At 42.1% G+C, this 21,562-nt stretch overlaps 1 long non-coding RNA gene across 5 annotated transcripts; it reads right to left on the bottom strand.

Moving 5' to 3' along the window:
• Positions 1–1,014: 1,014 nt before the first annotated feature.
• Gm34335 lies at positions 1,015–21,191 on the bottom strand. 5 transcript variants are annotated; one of them, XR_869334.2, is made up of 5 exons: positions 20,953–21,191; positions 17,058–17,276; positions 15,246–15,403; positions 3,210–3,515; positions 1,015–1,742 (listed from the first exon to the last, which is right to left on the bottom strand). It is a non-coding gene; the product is annotated as a predicted gene, 34335 (long non-coding RNA). The 5 variants fall into 5 exon arrangements; XR_377937.3 differs by having other exon boundaries at positions 1,015–3,515; XR_869332.2 differs by lacking the exon at positions 15,246–15,403 and having other exon boundaries at positions 1,015–3,515.
• Positions 21,192–21,562: the final 371 nt, after the last annotated feature.

The raw sequence follows: 21,562 nt of genomic DNA, 5'->3' as shown, positions 1-21,562 counted from the left end.
CTCTAACAAAAGTACATAGAATTACAACTCAATAGAAGACATCATCTCTCACAAATGTATCTACAGGGAAACTGTAAGCCCTCCTGCTATATCAGTCATTAGTAAAAGAAGAGGACAATGAAACAAGAAATAACTGGCCAGAAAACAGCATTTGTATAATGAATGCTCTTCTCAGAGAGGAATGTGTAACCTTTAAAATATATCCAAGAGAAGAAAGCATGAATGTGAAAGCAGGTGAGCTTTGATCAGCCCCAGAAGCTAGTAAAAGAGTAACAGAGTAAACCCAAGCCAGAAGAAGGGAGAAATAATAAAGATAAGCACAAAAGTTCAGAAATATTTTAAATAAGCAACTGTGGGCATCAACCTGACCTAATTCCAGCTTTTGAGAAGCTAATGATAACATAAGCTTATACTAAAATGTATGGAAAGATCACTGATAAAAGTAATCACTGAATAATCAACTGGGAAGTGAGTTGACTTTTATGACTGTAGTGATAAAACGTGATTGATTATGTCAGCAGGAAGTGTGTTATCACGGACAGCAATGTAACAGGAACTTGTATTCCTTTACTTTGTGTGGCTGCCCCACAATAACTGAGGCTAGGTGCCTTATAAGGGAAAGAGATTTATTTAGCTCACTGTTCTGTAGGTTCAAGAACATGGTGCCAGCATCCTGGGGATAGTTTTCTGGCTATACTATGGAATGGTGATGAATGGAAGGGGATCTTGAGTGCAGAAGGAGGCAAGTGCCAGGATTAGCTGCATTGTATAACAACTCACTTTCAGGAGGTTAACCTCAACTTGAGACTGACATTGTCCCTTAAGGAACATGGCATCCTCAATCTCCTCTCACCAGCCCCCACCTTTTAAAATTTCTACCACCTCAACTTCACCATGCTGGAGACCCAGACCCTAGCAGGCGATTCCTTGAGACACAGATTCAAATTTGAATCCATAAAATAATCCAGTAAATTCCACCTTATTTTCTCCAAAGTATTAGATGAATTAAAACAATTAACAAGCTAAGATGATTTAATGTAGCAACTTTGAGTATATAACCAATAATGTCAGTATGGCTTCGAATAAAGGTAAAGAAGAAACTTATGTATGCTTTGATGTAGCCCATTAAGCTCTTCCTAAGAATCCTTAAGACTGTGAAATATCCACATAATTCAACATCTATCTTTTCAGGGTATGCACACAATGCCCAGTGTATTCTATTCTCCAGGGTCTGTCTGTGTGACTACAAGCAGTAAATGGGTGATTGTGATGGAGACAGAAAATCAGCCAATAGAAAGGTCTCTTCTGGAACTGCATATGTCTCCTAGTGTGATGGAAAGCCTTAAGGTATTTTGTCCCTCATTCTTGTAGCACAAAATAAATTGGATTCCATCTCCCATCTTTAGGGTCATGATTAGAGTATTCAGGTTGAAAGTAAAAGAATGTTCCATTACTGGAAGAATCTTGAGCAAATCATTGAATCCACGAAAGAGATGACAAACAATGTTGAAGCAAGGTCAGGAGTCAGCACATCTTCAGCTCTGCAGCTAGAAGAATCAAGGAAAGACATTGGTGAAATAGCTCAGTCGATAAAGTGCTTGCCAATTGTGTTTGCGGACCTGAGCTTGGATCCTCAGCACCCATTCACAGTCCTGGGAAGACAAAGTCAGGCAGCTCCTTGTGTCTACTGGACAGACAGCATAGCCTTCTGTCCGTTGGTAAGTTCCAGGCCAATGAGAATCCTGTCTCAAAGACAAGTACCTTGAGGAATGAAATATAAGGTTGATCTATGGCCCTTGAGGCCAAACTTTCTGCACCTCACCAGATTCTGACCCATGATCTAAATCTGCCTGCCCATATTCCCACTGAGTCTGTGAGCCTTGAACAGAACATTCCACCAGAAAATTCTCCCATTCCTTAGGACAAGCGTAACCAGCAGCTATTCCTTACAAGTGGAATCATAGGTAATATAAAGAAAGTTGTTCAAACATTTGTGACAACTTACTAGCTTATCTTCGGAGGCCTACAGATACAGTGCTATTATAGTGATAGACTAGCATCTTTTTTTTAGCTCATTCTGGCTCAAGGCTAGCAAAAGTAGTGGATGCAGATTTAACCTTGCTTTCAATCTCAAGTCTAAACAATCTTTGGCAAAAGCTGAAAGCAAGGCTTCTATTTTCTGTCCATGGCTGCCATTGTGCATGTATTTGTATCTTAGTCTCTATTCCTAGTGGATGGTTTTCATTGGTTACAATTGTCTTCTTGGGTCTGATTGTAAAAATCTTGAAATTAAAACAGAAAGGCCTGCAATACCCTTCATCCCTGCCAAAGTGAATTCTTCATAACAAGAGACAAAAGAAAACTCTAGCTGATCATCCCGGGGGAATGGAACTTGGGAATCCTTTGCCAAAACTATGATGAAAGCAAGACTTCAATCAGAAGGTGGCTTTTATCCTTGGAGACATCAGTAAGCTGACCTTAAGAAAACTTAGTTGTGCTCTCTTTAGCCTTAAATGTGTGGGAACCAGACGCGTGTCTCCATAAGCCAGGATTTTTATTACAGAACTAACCCAAACTCCTCAAAGAACATCATAAATTCACAGTAACATGTCCATTGAGACTTTTACTTAGAAAATGATGGGAAGATACACATATTTTCCTAGGCTAGTGTTCAGCCACCACCATCTAAGAGACCATTTGATGACCTAGCCAATGGCCTTTAGTGGCTTTCTATTTGGTCTGTCCTTGATTTTGTACATTTATTGAACCAAATCCACATATAGAAAGTTTGGCCCGAGAGAGCCACTTAGTGAGAAAAAGCAGAGCCCCACAAATCTAGAGGGTGTCTCTGTTAAAAGAACTAATGAGAACCATGAACTTGGAGAACTGTAAAAACAGTGCACTGTCTTTGGAAACTAGATGTATTCATCCTTAAGGCGCTTAACCTTAAACCAGATGCCAAGAAGCGGCCATCTGATAAATAGTACTGGGAAAACAGCCAATAAATATACAGAAAGTTGCTTAACATCACTAGTCATGAAGGAACCTTAAATTAAAATCACAGTGGGATAGCATTCGACCCATCAGACTGGCTAAGTTTGAAAAGATATACCTTACTAAATCGCATTCTAAAGGATGCGGAAGGGGTGGTTTTTTGTAAACTGCAGGTGTGAACCAAAGTTGGAATATTGACTCTTGAAAGTGTTTACCATTGTCTTTTACAGTTGTTGTATGGCCTGGCAATTCCTCTCCCCAGTGTCTGCCTATGTTAGTTACTGTTGTTGTTGTTGTTGTTGTTGTTGTTGTTGTTGTTCTTGTTGTTCTTGTTGTTGTTGTTGTTGTTCTTGTTCTTGTTCTTGTTGTTCTTCTTGTTCCTATTGCTCTTGTTGCTATAACACAATACCTGAAAAAGCTACTTGAAGAGTCTTCTTTTGCTCACAGTTTGAGGGTAAAGTCCATTAGAGAGAGCAACGGGGCACAGGAGCAACAGCATGAGGTCCTGGTCACCTCAGCATCTACAGTGAGAAAACAGAGAGAGATGAAAGCCAGGGCTCAAAGAGATGTAAACACTTTCAATTTTTTCTTGAGTTCAGGAAATCAGCCAGTGAGATGATACTACTTACCATGGGGTGGGTCCTTCATCCTCTATCAACCTAACCTAGAAACACCCTCACAGGCATACTGAGAGATTTGTTTCCATGGTGATTCTAAATCTTTTGAAGTTGACATCATGAAAAGCTAGGCCTTCCAACAAATCTCTTCATCTTTAGAATAAGCATAGATGAGGTTGTTTGTGACCACTGGAAACTAAAAGCAGTCTTCAAATGCTCACCAACTCTGAAGGCTACATCTGTGTCCCTGATCCTGCAAGGGAATGTAAGTGAGTAAGCTACACATGAAATATGGGAATCCCACATTTAGTATTTTGTAGAAGTACAGAAGCAGGAAATTCATCCTATTCCTTTTGTTCCAAGTTCAGATCAAGCACAAGTACAGGTTAACCTCAGCTTGTTCATGTGTAAAAATAGACCTAAGACTTCTTATTCCAGGAGTTTTCCTTGGGGCTTCTAAAAACATTGTTCTTTCTACCCATAATCCTTTGCCATGTCCCCTTCCCTCTGATTTCTTAACTTGGATAATACCTATTCTTCTTAGAGATACACAGGCTACTGTCTCAACACTTGCGGTGACAGTCATGTGTTAGCCATCCCACATCTCTGTCCTCTTTATGTCATGCCAGGTGTCATCCCAGTTATAAAATAGGAAGTTATGTGGACTGAATGAAAAGAAAATATTAAAGGACTATGGAAAGATACAACATACCATGGAAGTCTGGAGAAAACATCACAAAAAAATACATAAAATCCTGATTTTGAGAGATTTGGGTAAGAAATGTGTTACTGCTACACCCACATCCATTATCAGAAAAACAACATGCCTAGTCACATCTGTGAGGTTTTGCAGTATAGAAAATCAAGCCCTGACTATCCAAAATGCCCTGGGGAAGTACAGAAAACCATGGTTTGATCCATTGTTTCTTTACCTTCCTTTCCCAAGGCACAGCAGCATCTACGAGGTGAGGAATCCTATCTCAACATTGTTTCTTCTTTACACTTAGCACAATGTCTGACACACAGCAGTAAATTTTGTAAATATTGTTGACCAAATGAATACCTAATGAGATGTAAAGTGTTTGACATAGCTCCTGTGTTTCAGAACACACAAGAGGGGAAAAAAATGTGTTCTTTAATGCCAAGGGCTATATCACATGCTCTTTGGTGTCCTTAATAGTATATCAGGTGGTTAGTATATGTGCAGCAGTGTTACTTAAATGATTAGTTGAATCCATGAATTAGTGAGCATGGATCAATTTAATGCAACTCTAGGAGGTTACATACAAGGGACATCTTTTTAACAAATGGCTGAGTAGATGATGGGAGGTCAATTGATGATCCAGAGAGGCAGCTGAACCCTACCGGGAGGGGAGTGTGATGGTTGATATTGATTGACAGCTTGAGAGGATCTAGAACCACCTAGGAGATAAACCTCTGGGTTTGTTTGTGAAGGAGTTTCTAGATACGGCGTTCTAGATGCTTGAAGACCTATGGGCTGGGGTCCTGAACTGAATAAAAAAGAGAAAGCAAATTAAGCTGCAGCAGTCAACATTCTGGTTTGTGGCCGCAGAAATGTGTAACCAGCTACCTGGCACTCCTGCCCAAATTCACTTCCTGTCATGATGCACTGCATCCTCAAATTATGAGCTAGGATCAACCCAATCTTCCTTTAGTTGTTTTCAAAGGTTATTTTGTTTTAGCAAAGAAAAAGGCGACTAATGCAAGGAGCATTAAAACATGTGATGGACATTGATGATTTGGGCATGGGTTGCCTACCACCCATTTTTTCATTGAAATTTATTTATATACACGTCAAAAACAAATGCTTCTTTCTTCTCCTCATTCACTTCTCCACATTGATACCTCTTTCTTTTCATCCAGCAGCTTGATCATGTGGAGATACCCAAAACCCCCATGTGATTCTCATCTTAAAGCACTATATAAATCTACAACCTTCTATATAGAGAGCCCTACTTATGAAAGCTCAAAATCTCTCATCTCTTTGGCTATTTCTGATTACTCAAGATGTCAACCCAGCTTCTGAATTCTGATAAACAGCACTGATTAGTCTACCAAGATTTTTCATTCAAATGAAATTATCGGGCTCTATAAAATTATAATAGCTCTTTGGCCCGGCCCTGTGGCTTCAGGTATAGTGTTAAGAAAGATTCAAAAATGGGTTTGATTCAATAAGTCAGCAACTGTACAAAGCCTGATCAGTGTCCACAAAGATGCACAGTTCCATCATTGACACAGAATGACAGCCCTTTGTTAGGGAACACTTGTCATGAATCAGCTAAATGAATCTAGCTAAATGAGAATTTGAAAACACCCAGATGGCTATATTTATTGGTACAAAGATGGAAATTCTGAAGCGTGGTAATGTTCTCCTCTCCAAAGTAGAGTAATTTTAGAATTACTCTTAATATGCAACTTTAAATCATGCGAATTAGAACAATGAGCCACAGCATCAGAAATCCTGGTTCACTGCAGATAAATACCAGGAGGTGGCAGCATCTCCTTCGCCGTGTGATTCTGAACTTTGAGGCCATCAGCATCTGAAAGTTAACAATCTCACATAGCAGAGCAGCTGCCCAATTTGTTGGCTATTGTAATCTTTCTTTTATGATACACTCTTTCTCTTTTAAAAGAGATCCATTTAGCCAATATAGCCTTTAAATATGTGCACAATACTAATGATCTGTAAGCGGTGTGCCAACTCCCCCACGCCCTCCTATTTCCTTTCTGTTGGCTTTTATATGAGCAAGCCTTTGCATGTCTAATTGTATGGAGACAATTAGCTGACTATAAAATGCTGCCCCTCCCCCCAGTAACTTGCATGCGCAACTACTTACATAAGAATTCACTCACATATACTGAAGTCCTGCAGTAAAATAACAGGACCGAGGATTTATCTGAAACATCCCACATCCTGGTCCCTAAACACAACACCACATAACCATGTTACACTGTCAGATGATTTCATTTTGCTTTCTACCTGTTTTTTATATAAAGATGAAATGGCTGAAGTTACTACTGTCTTTCTGGTAGCATTATTATCAGACATAAATCCAGCAGTGAATGAAGTCAATATTAACTGAGTCTCAAATGAGGGGGCAGCAAATACATGCTAGGCACTGCTAATCATAGGTGGTAATGCCTCAAGGAGGGTCCAGTCTCAGGCTGTGCTCCTCAGTATAGGAATCACAAGCCTTCTAAGCTTTGGGAGTTGACAATTAGCATTAAAGTAAAATTTAAAAAAATCCATTCCTTGGGTACAATGGCCACACTTCAAGTGTTCAATCACAACCAAATGTCTCTAGTGGTAGCCGTATTAGAAACACAGATGTAGGAACTTCTACCATGACTGAGTTCTATTGAACAAGGTTGATCAGAAGGACCATCCAATTCATGGGAGTCAGTGATTAGTTTAGAATGTACTGTTAGACTGATATATGCAGGGGAGCGAGCGGGTAGGCTAGGGAGATGTCTCATTGGATAAAGTGCTTGCTTATACAAGTGTGAGGATCTGAGTTCAGATCCCCAGAACCTATGTAAAAGGCGAGCAGTACAGCAACTGTCTTTAATCCCAGACTTGGAAGCCAAAGACAGAAGATCCCTGGGACAAGGTGGCTAGCCAAACTAACCGGAATTGATAGATAAAGGCTCGTTAAGAGACCCTGTCTTGATTAATAAAGGGAGGACTGATTAAAGACAATACTCAGTGTCAAACCTAGGGCTCACCCACAGACATGCTCCTACATACATGCCAAAATGCATATATATACCCTATAAGCACATTCCACACACATGAAAACAAAACAAAACATAGGTAACATAAGAAGAGTGACAAACTCTTTGCAACAGCATTGAAGAAAATAATATACATATAGATAGATGAATATATGTGTGTGTATATATATATATATATATGTGTGTGTATGTATATATATGTATGTATATATATATATATATATATATATATATATATATATCTTCAATTAAGGAAGTTTTGAAGTTCCCCAGTATCCTGAAGCAAAGGTAAAGTCTGTGGAAAGATGCATCATCGACATGATTGAGAAAGACGAAAGGCCACAAGACGGTCAATGCCTGTGAGCTTCTCTGTATTATGGAAAGATAAAAACTGAGTGGCAAGAGAGTTTGTCAGGAAAAGAACAGGGGACTGTGAGGCAGCATCACTATGTCACTGTTTTGAGCACTGAATGTGTTAGCTCTTCTTATTCAAACAGAATGAAGGAATTAATAGTGGCCCCTTTATTCTGGGCACAGAAACAAGGAGCAGAGCGACTCACTCTTTCCACAACAGTGTCTGAGTGGAAAATGAAACCTAGTTTTCTTCGGTCTTGCTCAGAACCTCCCAGAACAAGACTGCTTTCCCTGACACATACCACACAGGACTAACAGGAGACAGCCCACTGGCCGTGTCACCAATAACATAGCTGGCCCTGTCACACCCTTATCTATCCCACTCCCTACTGAGGCGTTCCTCCCAAATGAGGGGGCAGCAAATGCTTTCTGCCAAAGTTAAAGCATATTCAAGCCGGCTTTGAACCCGCCTCCAACTTTCTGTGGTTACAGTTCATCGTCTGCTGGCAAAATGGGACTTCCTGGTTCTAAGATTAAAAAGACTTGGGAAGAAAAGGGAGAAAAGTGAACGACTTACATGACATCAATTGACTCTTGCAAAACAAAACCCTGGTGGGCAGAGCATCCCAATTATCCCAATTACATTTCTGAGAAGTGTACACACTTCCAAAGGTTTCAATAGAACAGGCTTAGAGGGAATATGTTTGGGGTCTCAAGACCTTTAAAAAGAGTTAGAGGCCAAACACAGCACATAGTGAGGACTATAAAGATTTTTTTTTTGGTAAGGATGAGAACGTCAGGCAAGAAGCGCTGTTGTAATCCCGTGTTCCAAGAATTGCTGGTCTTTCATAAGAGCGGAGGTAGGGATAGTGGGGGAGGGTGCAGGCTGAGCTCATCTTGTGGTTTTATTTAAACTGGAGTAGAGAGAATCAGCTTTGCTTTTTATTTCCATACAAATGCTCAAGGGGCCAGAATCCTCTCACATTCCTAACTCAGATCATTTTAGCAGTAATCGTTCTGAAATAAAAAATGCACCAAAGATGCAAGTTACTTCCTGGTAAAGAGTTACCAAGAGAGACCAAAGGAGCACATAGCAGGCTCCAACAACCTAGGGTTCAGAGCCTCCTTTTCCTCCCAGATGGCCAATTATTATTCATGTGACAACACCTCATACAATTTGATAGAGGAGAGCCCCAGTCAGGCCAAATGCTCACCTGCTTGGGACTCCATCTTTCTTTGTCATCTTGATTAGAAACTTGGGGGAAGGGAGTTGGCCTCTAGGGCACAGGGCAAATTTTCTTTAATAATGGCTAAAAGAAAAGGAGGGTGTAGCTGGGCATCCTGCCACGTGCTGCTGTGACTTAGCTTGGCACCTTGGTCATGTTGCCTGACAAATTTTAAGCTCCATTTCCTCATTAGTAAAACTGGGAAATCCCATAATATTTCCCAGTGTCTATGAGGATCAATTTGAGATTGCATGAGCTGTAGCCTTTGTGTACCTAGCGAAAGACTTGACATACAAAGGAAAGGTCTGGTTAATGAGGGCCGTGGTGTTTGTTACTGCAGGTCTAACACAAACTGACTAGTATATTGCAGAGCTGGGAAAAATGACTAGTCTCACAGATGAAATCATTTTCAAGTTCCTATTGTCTATCCCATCTTCATTAAGAAAAGAAAATTGGTGAAGACACCTGAGCTCAGCTCTTTATGGAATATTTAAATATACTATACACTATTAATAATTGGCTTGGTCTCTAGAACTCAGTCATCATTTGTAACTGAATATTATACCCATTGAATAAAAACTCCTCTCCCTCAGCATCCACAACCACCAATTCTGCTCTCTGTTTCTTTGTGTTTGACTATTCCAGATGTCTCACACAAATGGGTGCTAACCAACTTTTTAAATGTAGCATAGTATCCAACACTTCATTGATATTAGTCCATGTGGGAAATGTTTCTTCTCGTTAAGAACAGAATAATATTCTATTATGTCATATTACACATCTTATTTATCAATTCTCCTTTGGGTGGGCATTCAGTTGATTTCTTCATTACCATGGCTTTTGTGAAGGATACATTGATGATCAATAAGAATAATGATTTGACTTTTGATATCTTATTTTGTATTATTTGGGAAAATCCTCAGGAGAAGTGTTGTTAGATTAAATAACCATAACATTGTTCTATATGCTTTTCCATGGTAGGAGATTAATATTACACTCTACCACACATTTCTCCACATCCTTACCAATCCTTATTATCTTTTGTTTTGCCTGTTGTTTGTTTTAAAACCATCCTAACAGATTTAAAACAGTATCACCCTGGAGAGTTGTGAGTGTCTCTTCACAGAACTGGTAGCATTTTCTGTAACCTTGTTGGAGAAAGGTCTGCTCAAATCCTTTGCGTATTTTAAATTAGTTTGAGTTTCTGTCTGATTCTTTGTTTGGCTCTGTTATATTGTTTTGGTTTGGTTTTTTAGTTTGGTTTTTGAGACAGGGTTTCCCTGTGTAGCCCTGGCTGTCCTGGAACTAGCTCTGCAGACCAGGCTGGCCTTGAATTCAGAGATTCTCCTGCCCCTGCTTTACCAGTGCTGGGATTAAAGGTGTGTGTCACCACCAACCAGGCCAGGTCTGTCTTTTTCTTTCACAATTAAATCAAACAAGTTCTTGGGCTGTTTTGGATAGTATTCCTTATTTTTCAAGTTGTTTGTGACTGAGTGTGTGATGAGAAATGAACTAAGAAAAGGATGGTTATATTGGCTCATGTCTGAGAGGATGCACACCATAATGGTGGTGAGGGCATGGCAGTGGAGTGCTCTGTAACAGTGCGAGCACTGGCAACTGCTTGCTCATGTCAGCAAGGCAAGTGAAACTGTAATTTTCAATTGGCGTTCCCTTCTTCCTCTTAGGTTCAGTCTGGGCCCTCGCACCTGGACATGGTGCCATCTACCTTGAGGGTGGGCCTTTCCGTTTGGGGTAAACCTCTCTGGAAACAGCCTTATAGACACACCTAGAGGTGTGTCTCCTATATGATTCTAAATCCAGCCAAGTTACTAATGATTAATGCTCTTAGCTCCCTTGACTCACAGTATGAGATACTCTATGGGTTGGCTTCCTTTTCACTCTTAGTTGTATCCTTTGCTATGCTGATGTTTTTTAGTTTGATGTATCCCAATTGCCTATTTTTGCTTTCATTGCCTGTGCTGTTTCAGTAATATGAAGAAATCATTGCCAAGGCTTGTATGGGAAGTCTTCTCACTTTTCTTGTGGGAGTTTCATAGTTTCAAATCTTACTTATATGTGTTAATCCATATTGTGGTGTGTGTGTGTTTGTGTGTGATAAAATAGGGTCAACTAGTGTTGGCTTTTTTTGCATGTGGATATCCACTTTTACTAACACCACTTGTTAACATTATCCAGCCCTAAATTTAATTTCTAACTACCTAGGAACATTGGAAGCAAAGTAAATCTATCATTGATATTAACTTCAGTGCTGACAAAATCTGGCCTATAACTTCTTGTTAATTTAGAGTCATTAATCACAACCTCAAACTAAGTCTCAACCTGTATCACCTCGGGGGGATCATTCCAGGCCATGCTTGTGTTATTTATCAAGGAATGAAGCACTTCCTCTCAGTGGGATCAAAGTGGCTTTCCCCAAGGCCCGTGGGGCTCCCTAAACCAAGGGGGTAAAACCTAGACCAATGGCATTCATGCTGGGCCTGCCTTGCATGAAAGGCCATGCCTTTCCCTCACTCAATTTCCCAAAATGACTCAATTTCTATTTTACTGGGGGTTTTTTCTTCCCTCCTTTATCCTGCTCTTGGTTTATTTCCCTTGATCTTAGAGTTCCCCAGGCCGGCATCTATCCATGTAAGTATGTACTACCTGGTATATAAGTTGAGGGCAAATTAAAACCAGACAGAACTACTGCAAGGGGTGATCTTTAGAACATTCCTGCAAACCCAACTAGGCTCCATGCATTGCTCCCTCCCTGTGCTGGTTTTCATGGGTCCACAACACTAAGTCAAGCTGGGTGTTATGGTTTTAATGTGTGCTCCCCCAAAGTCAATATTGGAAACTTAATTCTCATTGTAAGAATCTTTGAAACCTAGCGTGAAGGGTGTGGTGTTCGGTGGGAATAATGTCATTTGATCTGAGAGTAATTCCGCATGTGGGTTTCTTATAAAAAATGATTTCTTCCTCCTTTTTCTCCTGCCTTCTCTTTGCCTTTCCATCATGGAGTTGTGCCTTAAAAAACGGTGTTTGCCAGAAACAGACCCCTTGACCTTGAACTCCCCAGGTGTCAGAACTGTGAGAAGGAAAGTTCTGTTCCTTATAAATTAATCAGTCTCAGGTACTCTGTTGTAGTAACATAAGATGGACTAAGACACTGGGGAAAAGAAAGAAGTCTGGCCAGGAGTGGGATCTGCTTCCTTTCCCATGAACTTTGACAAGTCTATACAATCACTTCCTTGGCACCTGGAAGTTGAGTTGTCAGAATGAGAAAGAATTAACATAGTGCTCTTCTTTCTTAAAAAACAATCAGAGATAATATTGTAATATAGTAAGAAATACATTTGGCCTCTGTGTGTCTTGACACACAGTCCCTAAAGCCTTTGGAATTGCCTGAAGAGTAGGAATGACTTCTGTTATTCCTAACAAACCTCTCACAGAATCTGAGTGTACACTATCAAAGTTACTTAAGATAGGCCTTTAGGTGACTTTAGGATGGGACTAGTCACCTCCACTCACTTATGGACAGAAGAACCGCAGCTCAAGCTACTAATCTCTGGAAACAACGAGATGTGATGAGTCTCTAGGTTCTTGAACCCAGGCAAGTGCCTGGAAGGTTGTGTACCCAAAGAGAATGTTGAGACCCCCTATCCTGTCATATGCAACTCTGCAAATCACTTGTCCTTGGGCTGTTCCCTCAATTATAAAATAAGAAGGATTAACCAGTGTTTTCTTGAATGTTGTAACCTTTCAGACAAATGACACAACCTGATTATGATGTCATGGAGACCTTGGGTTTATAGTCAGTGGATCAGAAGCAAAGGTGACAACATGGAATGAATAATTGGTATGGGGGGGGGTGCTATCTTGGGGAGTCCTGCTTCTAACCTAAGCATATGGTGCCACAATTATACGGATTAATATGTCACCCTGTTGACATCACACATCTGATATGAGCAGTGTTGTGTGAGAGTACAGGGAAATGTGCATTTTATTGGTGTGCTCTCTGAGACTGACACATTTACAGAGAATCCTCAGGCTCTTAGAAGGGATTTCAGACTTAAATATCTATAGAGGTAAGGCTTGGGAATGTAAATTCAAGAATCTGAGTGGGAATAAAAAGTATTTTACTTACTCTTAACTCTATTTTGACTTATATTATAAATGCAAGATGTATATTTATGTCATTCATATATTTGTCTTGCATATATATTTATCTATATTTATATTAAGAGAGAGAGAGAGAGATGCAAATTCATTGATTGAAGACAGTTGCCATTTGGGCCTGAGTACAGGGAGTAGTGGAGCTAGTAGCACATAGAACAAGATATTTCTTATTAACAGTACTTCTTCATCTCTCTAATCACTGTCCTATAGGGACATGAGCCCAGTGTTGCTAGATGCCTTAATATTTCAAGCCAAACGAGAAGTCTCCGGTTTTTGCATTAAGTCTTCTCATTACCAGCTGATGACAAATAGACCATTTACTATGATCATACGTCAAAACATCAGCTACTGTACTGTAGAAAGTATAAGCCAAATCTGGGAGTGCTGGTGGTCCTAAAGACCGCTGATCTTCATGAAAAGTACTCAGGTGTGTCCTCTGTGGAAATCCCTTGAGAATTTCCAGTTTTGCCTTTTTATATTCATGTATTTTACTTTAATGAAAGTTTTTTTTTTAAACATATTGGCAAGTCAAGCAACTTCTAAAGGAATTTTTAAACATGGGCTAGGCCAACATCATGCAAGCCAAATAATGTTCATGTGTAAGACAGGTTGAGCCCTCTAGGTCATTCCTTATACGTTTGGATTTAGAGTGGACACAAATATCCTGATTTTCCACCATTGTTTCAAAGATGAGTGAGAGTGGACCCTGATGCTCCTGCATTCCAATGTGCACAGATGTATCTCCAGGGCACACTGCCATGGCCTGGGACACACAGAGCAGCGCAGATTCTTAGGCCTCAGACTTCTGCTGCACCAACGAATTGAAACCTTTTCTAGACTCACCCCTCACTGCCTATTACTGGGGACCCCCAAGTCTCACTGCAGTGGTTCTCTTTTCAAAATTCAGGGCTCATGTTTATCCTCGAAGAGTTTAAAGCTGCAGAGGTTGGCATTGACTGATTTGGTAGAAGTCTTGCTGGACACAGATAGAGACCTGAATTCAATCCCATGCAAAAGTTATGGAATGGCATTGGGTGCCTGATACCTTAGCTCTGGGTCCAGAAAGATCAGCGGATATGCAGTTTGCTTGCCAGCCAGATGAGCAGAATAAGTGGACTTCAAAAGTTTAGTGAGAGACTCCCACCTCAGAATGTAGAGAGCAGGGAGGGAAGACAGTAGATATTGGCCTCTGATCTCCATACTCACTCACATGCACGCAGATGGACCCAAAGGAATACATGCATCCACACACCCCACACATATCTCTCTCACACACAATCATCCCCTGAAACTAAGGCTCTGGGAAACAACCAAAGACAGTTCAGTGTGTGGGGTGTAGGCAAGGGTTCATTGCAGAAGGTGCAATCTAGTTCAAGTGTCATCCTTGCACCTGCAAGTAGAGATGAAGCTAGCCAAGTTGCGTACTGCCCTGGGGATATAAGACCTATGTCCTGGTGAGTGTTAATTGTCTAAATTAAATGTACACATTGGAAGATATCTGAAGGTTTTCCTGGGAATCTTAGGACCACAGTTTCCATTGTGGTGGAGTGGGTTGAAAGCTAAGCTTATTCTTTCCTCCCACGTTCCCAGGGGTCTTAGTTAGGGTTTCTATTGATGTGAAGAGGCACTATGACAAAAGAAACTCATAAATTTAATTGCGGCTGGCTTACAATTCAGATGTTTAGCCCATTATCATCATGGTGGGAAGCATGACCATGTCCAGGCAAACATGGTACTAGAGAGGTAGCTGGGAGTTCTACATCTGGCTCTCCAGGTAGCAGGAAGATACAGTGCCACACTGGGCCTGGCTTGAGTATAGGAGACCTCAAAGACCACCCAGCAATGACACACTTCCTCCCACAATGCCACACCTACTCCAACAAGGCCACTCTTCATAATAGGACCACTCCTTGTGAGCCTATGGAGGCTATTTTCATTCAAACCACCACACCAGAGGTGCCAAGGCTGCTGTTCTTATACCCTGGCTTTGGTATCAAGGCTGTCCAGTGCCCGCTCACAGTGCTCAAGAGCTATCAAATCTTCACATACCTCCTGCTTTGAAGTACCACATTGAAAGTTGGTGGGAGGGAGAAGGGGGAGGGGTGCTGTACACACTAACCTTGTTTGTATGGCATGCATTTCCAGTAAGCTCTGGGTAACTTGTTTACTTTGTGCCAGTGACAACAAACTCTATGTCTCATCCCTGATGACTTTCACATGGAGAAACTTGGCTCCATTTCAAGTCTTGGCAGTGGGTGGTGGGCAACAGGCAGGAATCTAGAATTAGCAAATGAAACAAGAAGACTTAAATGTGTTTCTCCCTAGGAGGCTCCCCTTTGTTTCCCTAAGAAGGCTACCAAACTCACTGGTTTGTTTTCTCTTTTGAATGTTTTATTCCACGAATAGCCTAACAACATAAATGTGTTTTGAGTAGGCGAATAAACAACATAATAATAAAAAGCACATGACTTTCCCAGGAATGTATTCCTGCAGTTCCAAGTTTTAAAAGACAGAAACTTTCACTTGAGAAGGTTATGAGAAAGGGGTATTGGGTGTGCTGAAGAGGCTAATGGAGGAAAGAAAGGAAGACAGGGGGTGGGGGGTGGGAATGGGGAGGGAGAGGGGTGGGGAAATCAGCATTAGCCTCCTCTCCTCAAAAGTGCCCAGAACTGCTGTGCTGAAATGGGAGCAAGAAGGGTGTCTGGCAAGCAAAGATGCATCTAGTTTGGCACTGACTGTGAGGACAGGAGGAACAATGAATGCCCTTAGTCCGAAGCACAGGAGTGTCAGAAGGAACATGGGCTTTGGAATAAAGCATGGCATGCAGCCAACTGGCCTGAGCCCTCTCACTGCTGAGTAAACCTGTGTAGGTGGCTATGGTGGTCACATTTGTGTCACTGGGAAAATGACCTGAGAGGAATGGTTTCGAGGTAGGAAATTTTATCTGGGTTCAGAACTGCAGAGGTTTCGATCCACAAGCATTTCACTCCACTGCTTTGAAGTAGTCTTGCAGTAAGTTGGAGCACCATGCCAGAGGATGCACGTGGTGGAAAAAGCTGTACAGCATCTGACAAACAGGAAGCCCAGAGAAGCAGAGAGAATGATCCCAGAACAAGGGGACAGGGATGGGAGACTTGTTCCAGAGCATGTCCCCTTGACCTATTTTCTCCAACTAAGCTCCGCATCCTATTATTTACCACTCCCCAACCAAGCCACCATACTATGAATTCATCAAGGGATTAACCCTAGTTCAGAGCCTTTAGGATCCAATCAGTTCCCAAATGTCCTTTGAATGGATGGATGCCCAGCCTCAACCACAGAAGCCTTCAGGGGACTTAAAAGTCAACATAACAATTTCTCATCTGAGTCTAGTTCTCTCACATGTGAAGTAGAAAGAATGAACTGTCTGTCCAAGTTCTTCTAGGAAAGTACAGGTTGAATGTTAGTGTTTCTTATTAAAAGTATGGGACATTAAAAGAGTTTTGAATTTCAGAGTATTTCTTGTGTGTGTGTGTGTGTGTGTGTGTGTGTGTGTGTGTGTGTGTGTGTGTGCTGGAGCACATATATCTAATAATTTCTTGAAGACAGGCTACAAATTGTGAAATCCACATAGCATTGAACATGTCTTATTACAGTGTTTTTAGCATGCCTGTGTTAAGAGTGAGAACCATCCTATTCAGCCTAGTTATAAGGTTTTCTATGTGTGATATCAAGTCAACATACAAAACATTTCAGACTTTGAAACATTGAAAGCCTGGCATTTTCAGTTTAGGAATACTAAGCCTATACTAAAATCAGAATGAGGAGGTACCTAGATTCCTTAGAGTGTGAGTGGGAGCTCTGTTCTACAAGAATACCATGGATGAGCAAACTCCCTAATCCATTTAACTCATTAAGACATTGGGCAGATGCTTTACTCTGGGATACTCACTTGTACAGTGCTCCCGATCATTCATGTCAACATTTTTGGTCAACACCAACAGGGGCCATCATAACTCACTTCAACTCATGGCCATCCATTCTCTTGCTTCCAGCCTTCTGCCCCCTGTACTTCTGAAGCTTTGAGACTGGGATCTGAACTGTAGTTGCCTTCTAAGCAACTGGAGGAACTGAAGTCCATTGCTTTACTCTGTAGAGTTCCATTTTCCACCTAGGAAATGAATATATTTCCTTTCAAATGACTATATTAGCCACTTTCACACCACTGCAACTAGAGTCCTGATAGGAAGCATACAGGGGAAGGGCTCACAGTACAGAGGAATGAAGTCTACTGTGGCAGGAGCAGCCTGTTGTACCAAGTCATCCTACCAATGAACAGACACTACTATGTAAATCCATCTATTACACTGGGACCTTTCATGTGATCTACAACGAAGTACCTGACCCCAAAGCTCTGACAGCACACCTGACAAAGGCCATCTAAGCAAGGAAGGAGGACCTCATCTTGGCTCACAGTCTGTGGGGCCAGTCCATCATTGCATGGAAGCCATAGTATCTGGAGACTGAGGTAGCTGGTCACATTGCATCTGTAGCAGGGAAGCAGACAGATGGATGCTGGTGTTCACCTCTCTTAGCTTTCTCTTTATGTTCAGGTCAGGAACCCAGCCCAAGTTGATACCCAACAGGTCTTCATATATCAACCTAGTCAAGACATTTCCAAGCAGGAATCATCAAAAGTTTGTCTTCTAGACAGGTGTAGATTTTGTCAAGTTGACAATTAGTATTCAACAACACAATATAACTATCTGTCCTTATCTGCTATTTCTCTAAGCACTTAGCACCACTGGCCTCATGAGGCACTAGTGTTACATCACCCTTACCGTTATACATAGTTGGGTGCAGACATGCGTAGTGCCAGGACTCAGTAGATGCTTAACAAATTTACATGAATGGCTCAGTATTGTTAATATCCTAACTCATTCTTTTAGCTTGAGCTCAGGTAAACCAAGACTCACAGAGAACTCATTTCAGAACTAGCACCCTTACTTTTATCCAACTCATCTTTAAAAGCAACATCCACACAGAATGAAGCAGAAAGAAGGGGAATTCCAAAGTTGGTTTCAGATAATTAATGTTCTAATATTCTCAAAGTATGGTCTTGTCACCCCAATATTTGCTAGAAATGAAATATATTAAATTATCTGAAACATTAGTTAATATTCTACAACAACTTAAATTTGCCCTTCCTTCTAGTATACTAGTTGAAACATACAATCTGAGGGAAAAAATCAAAATAACCCACCAATACTAATAACAACAACAATAATAATGATAATTCTTATTTAAATGGAAAGATGGGGTGCATTTACCAGTATATTTTTAATCAAACATGTTTTCCAACACGCTGTTATTTTGACAAAGAGCGAGAGGATTGGAAGTGTGGGATGAAAAACCATCCAGGATGTTTGGTAAGGTAGAGCAGGTTGAGACCCAGAGACCCGGTGGGCATACACCTAAGGCTTAGGTGACTCCCAGATCCCTGACAGACCCCTGACTTTTACACATGCTTCTCACATAAAAGAAATGTGTCCTATGGTCGGTCACATAGGCTCAAGACAGCATTCTCCATGCTAATGAGGTACCTAGCGGCCTGGAAACGTCCCTTCCCAGACATACCTTCCTGCAAAAGGTATTTAATCTCAGACTCATCGTGAAAAGGGGGGCGGGGAGGGAGGTATGGTTTTACTTATCCATTTTCCACCATGACAATGCACTTTTTAATACCATGGACTGTCTCTTTTCATCAGGATCCCCTGTGGGGAGTCATGAAGAAGGCCTTCACTTACAGAGCTGTAGCCTAGTCTCCAGTAAAAGGCCTCCCTGCTCTCCTGCACCTACCAAGCTAAGGATATCATCTCTGCTGGAACAAGCTGGAACTCTCCTCCCCACCCATCACCTCAGGGTAGACACTGTCCCCAGCCCGTGCCACCCCCACGCTGTTCTCAGCAATTCCAGATGCCCAGCAGCTCCTGAATGTCCAAGAGCCTGAGAACCCAGGGCCCCAGCCTCTGAGCCAGCCCCAGCCTCTGAGCCAGCTCCAGCCTCCCACATCTCAGACTGTACCTCCCTATGACTAAGCACCCAACCAGGCAGCTGCTTGGGATTAGTGCAGTCAAACTCCCTGCATTCTGCCTCCCCAAGCGGCCATGCCCAGTGGAGGAGCAGATGCGGGGCCTACAACTCTACATCGAAGCCTGTTGGAGTTAGTTCTGCAGCTCTGTGAGGTTCAGCATGTTTACAGTGATGGCTACTGAGATGGCGAGACTTTAGTCAGCCACCATTAGGAAGCTTGTGTGTAATGTTAGAACTGAGGGAGCCCCTGGCATGGCTCTTCACAGACATTAAACCCTCAAACAAACAAAAAAATTCATGCACTCAATTTCATAGGTGTGCTTGTCATGGGAAACTAGGTATGGGAGCACAGAATGGTTTCATGTTGGCTTGAGCATATGTCAACGACACAAGCAAGTCAAGGCACTAAAGGCTGACAGTATCCCTGTCTGTCCATTGAGTCAGAGCTCCCTCAGACCCAGCTCCTGCAGCTGGCAAGTTTCTTCTGCCAACTGATCATCAGGTTCAGAGTGACGTTGGGTGTGGTCAGCATGGGCCCTGTGGTGGCTCTGCAGATTTGTATTACTGATCTCCCAATCTACTATCCTTGGCAGTCATCCCAGCTCTTGTCTCAAAATAGATAGCCACTCTGTGGGTGTAGAGAGTTGTTAATTCCCCAGGGATTGTCTCCATGGGGACTCATCAGTGTCTAACATTTGTGCTACCTTCCTACCACTTGATTGTTCCTCTTCGAAAGTACCCTCAAGTATTTCTGCACTCCCAACTGATCCTGAATTGAGATTTCAGTTCTTTCAGCTAGTGACTCTATCCATCCCTCCTCCTTCTCTTTTCCCCTTCTCTCCTTCCCTTCAATTCCCATCTTTCCTTTCCCTTCTCTTCTCTCCCCTTTCCACCATTCCTACCCTTCCCTCTCACCACTGCCTTCCCTCCTTTTTTCCTTCCCTTCCTTCCCTTTCCCAACCCTTTTTCCACCATCCCAACTTGTTAGCATTCCTTCTAGGCTCCGCCCCATAGTTAACTTGCAACAACCAGGTACGATTGCCCCCTGCTTGATCTCTTACTCTCTTACTCTCTGCCCCTTCTCTCCATGACTGCTTTTTCCCTTTCTGCCCTTCCCTCTCCTCCCCTCTCCTTGCATTCCTGCCTCTCTTCTCTTCTCTTCTCTTCTCTTCTCTTCTCTTCTCTTCTCTTCTCTTCTCTTCTCTTCTCTTCCCTTCACTTCTCTCTCTCTCTCTCTCTCTCTCTCTCTCTCTCTCTCTCTCTCTCTCTCTTTCTCCTCCCTTCCCAACCCCCCTTCCCACAATGTAAATAAACTTTATTCTATACTAAACCATTGTCCTGTGGCTGGTACCTCAGGGGGGAAGGGATGCCTCAGCATGGGCCTACTGAGGGAACCCTCCCACCTCACCATAACTGGCTCTATCAGACATACCTTTGCTTCTCTCTTTTTGTATAAAACATAACACAACTTTTCCCTTCCCTTGTCTCCCCTCCCCTCACTTTCCTTCTTTTCCTTCCCTTCCCTTCTCTGCTCTACCCTATCCTTCCTTCCTGTTCCTTCCCTTATCCTACCCTTTCAAGCATTCCAACCTGTCCCTTCCTTGCCTGCCCTACCCTTCTCACCCTCCTCTTTTCTACTCTTCCTTTTCCTTCATTCCTTTCTTCATTTCCCCCACCTCTGCCCTTATAATTTGACAGTGGAATTTAAGAAACACAAAATAAATGAAACAAGATAAGTTATAAGCATTTCTTACCTTCATTTATTTTCATCTTTTTGTTTGGATTAGTTTGTTTACCCTGTGGGGCCCACGGCTATCCTGTGGTTACAGCTTGCTCAGAGAGTGAACTCTCCATTCCTAAACTCCCAGTTGGCACTCCAGGCAGCTGCCTTCTCCTAGCACAAGCATGTGACCATGGCCCCATGTCAAATCTGGCTTGCTAGAAGCAGCAGCAACCCCCACCCAAGCACCTCAGGAAGGGGAGCCGCCGGCATCCTGGGGCCATCTGGAGGCTGCTTTGCCTATTTTGCGCCAGAGAAGCTGTGGAAAGAGTTAATCAGTCACCAGGCAGTTCAAACATAAGGCCTTTCTCCCACTTGCTGCAGGTCACACACCCACTCTCAGAGGCAGCTGAGCAGGCCCAACATCAAAGCCAGAAGCTCAAAGCAAGTATCCAAGAGCACAAATGGAAGTGACTGAACTAGAGAAGACTTTACAGAGTGTCACTTTTTCCTAGAGCCCACAAAACAAGGCAGAGGCGACAAGGGGAACATAATAAGAAGGCCGTAGGCTGGGGCTTCCCACTAAGATTTCCAGTCTTGCCTTTCAAGCTCTCCCCAGAAGAGCCTCCATGCAGCTGTGCACA

This window comes from Mus musculus, chromosome 6, assembly GCF_000001635.26.
Source record: "Mus musculus strain C57BL/6J chromosome 6, GRCm38.p6 C57BL/6J".
NCBI classification, from domain to species: domain Eukaryota; kingdom Metazoa; phylum Chordata; class Mammalia; order Rodentia; family Muridae; genus Mus; species Mus musculus.
The sequence above is the reverse complement of the archived record's forward strand: the minus strand, read 5'-3'. Positions and strand labels throughout refer to the sequence as shown.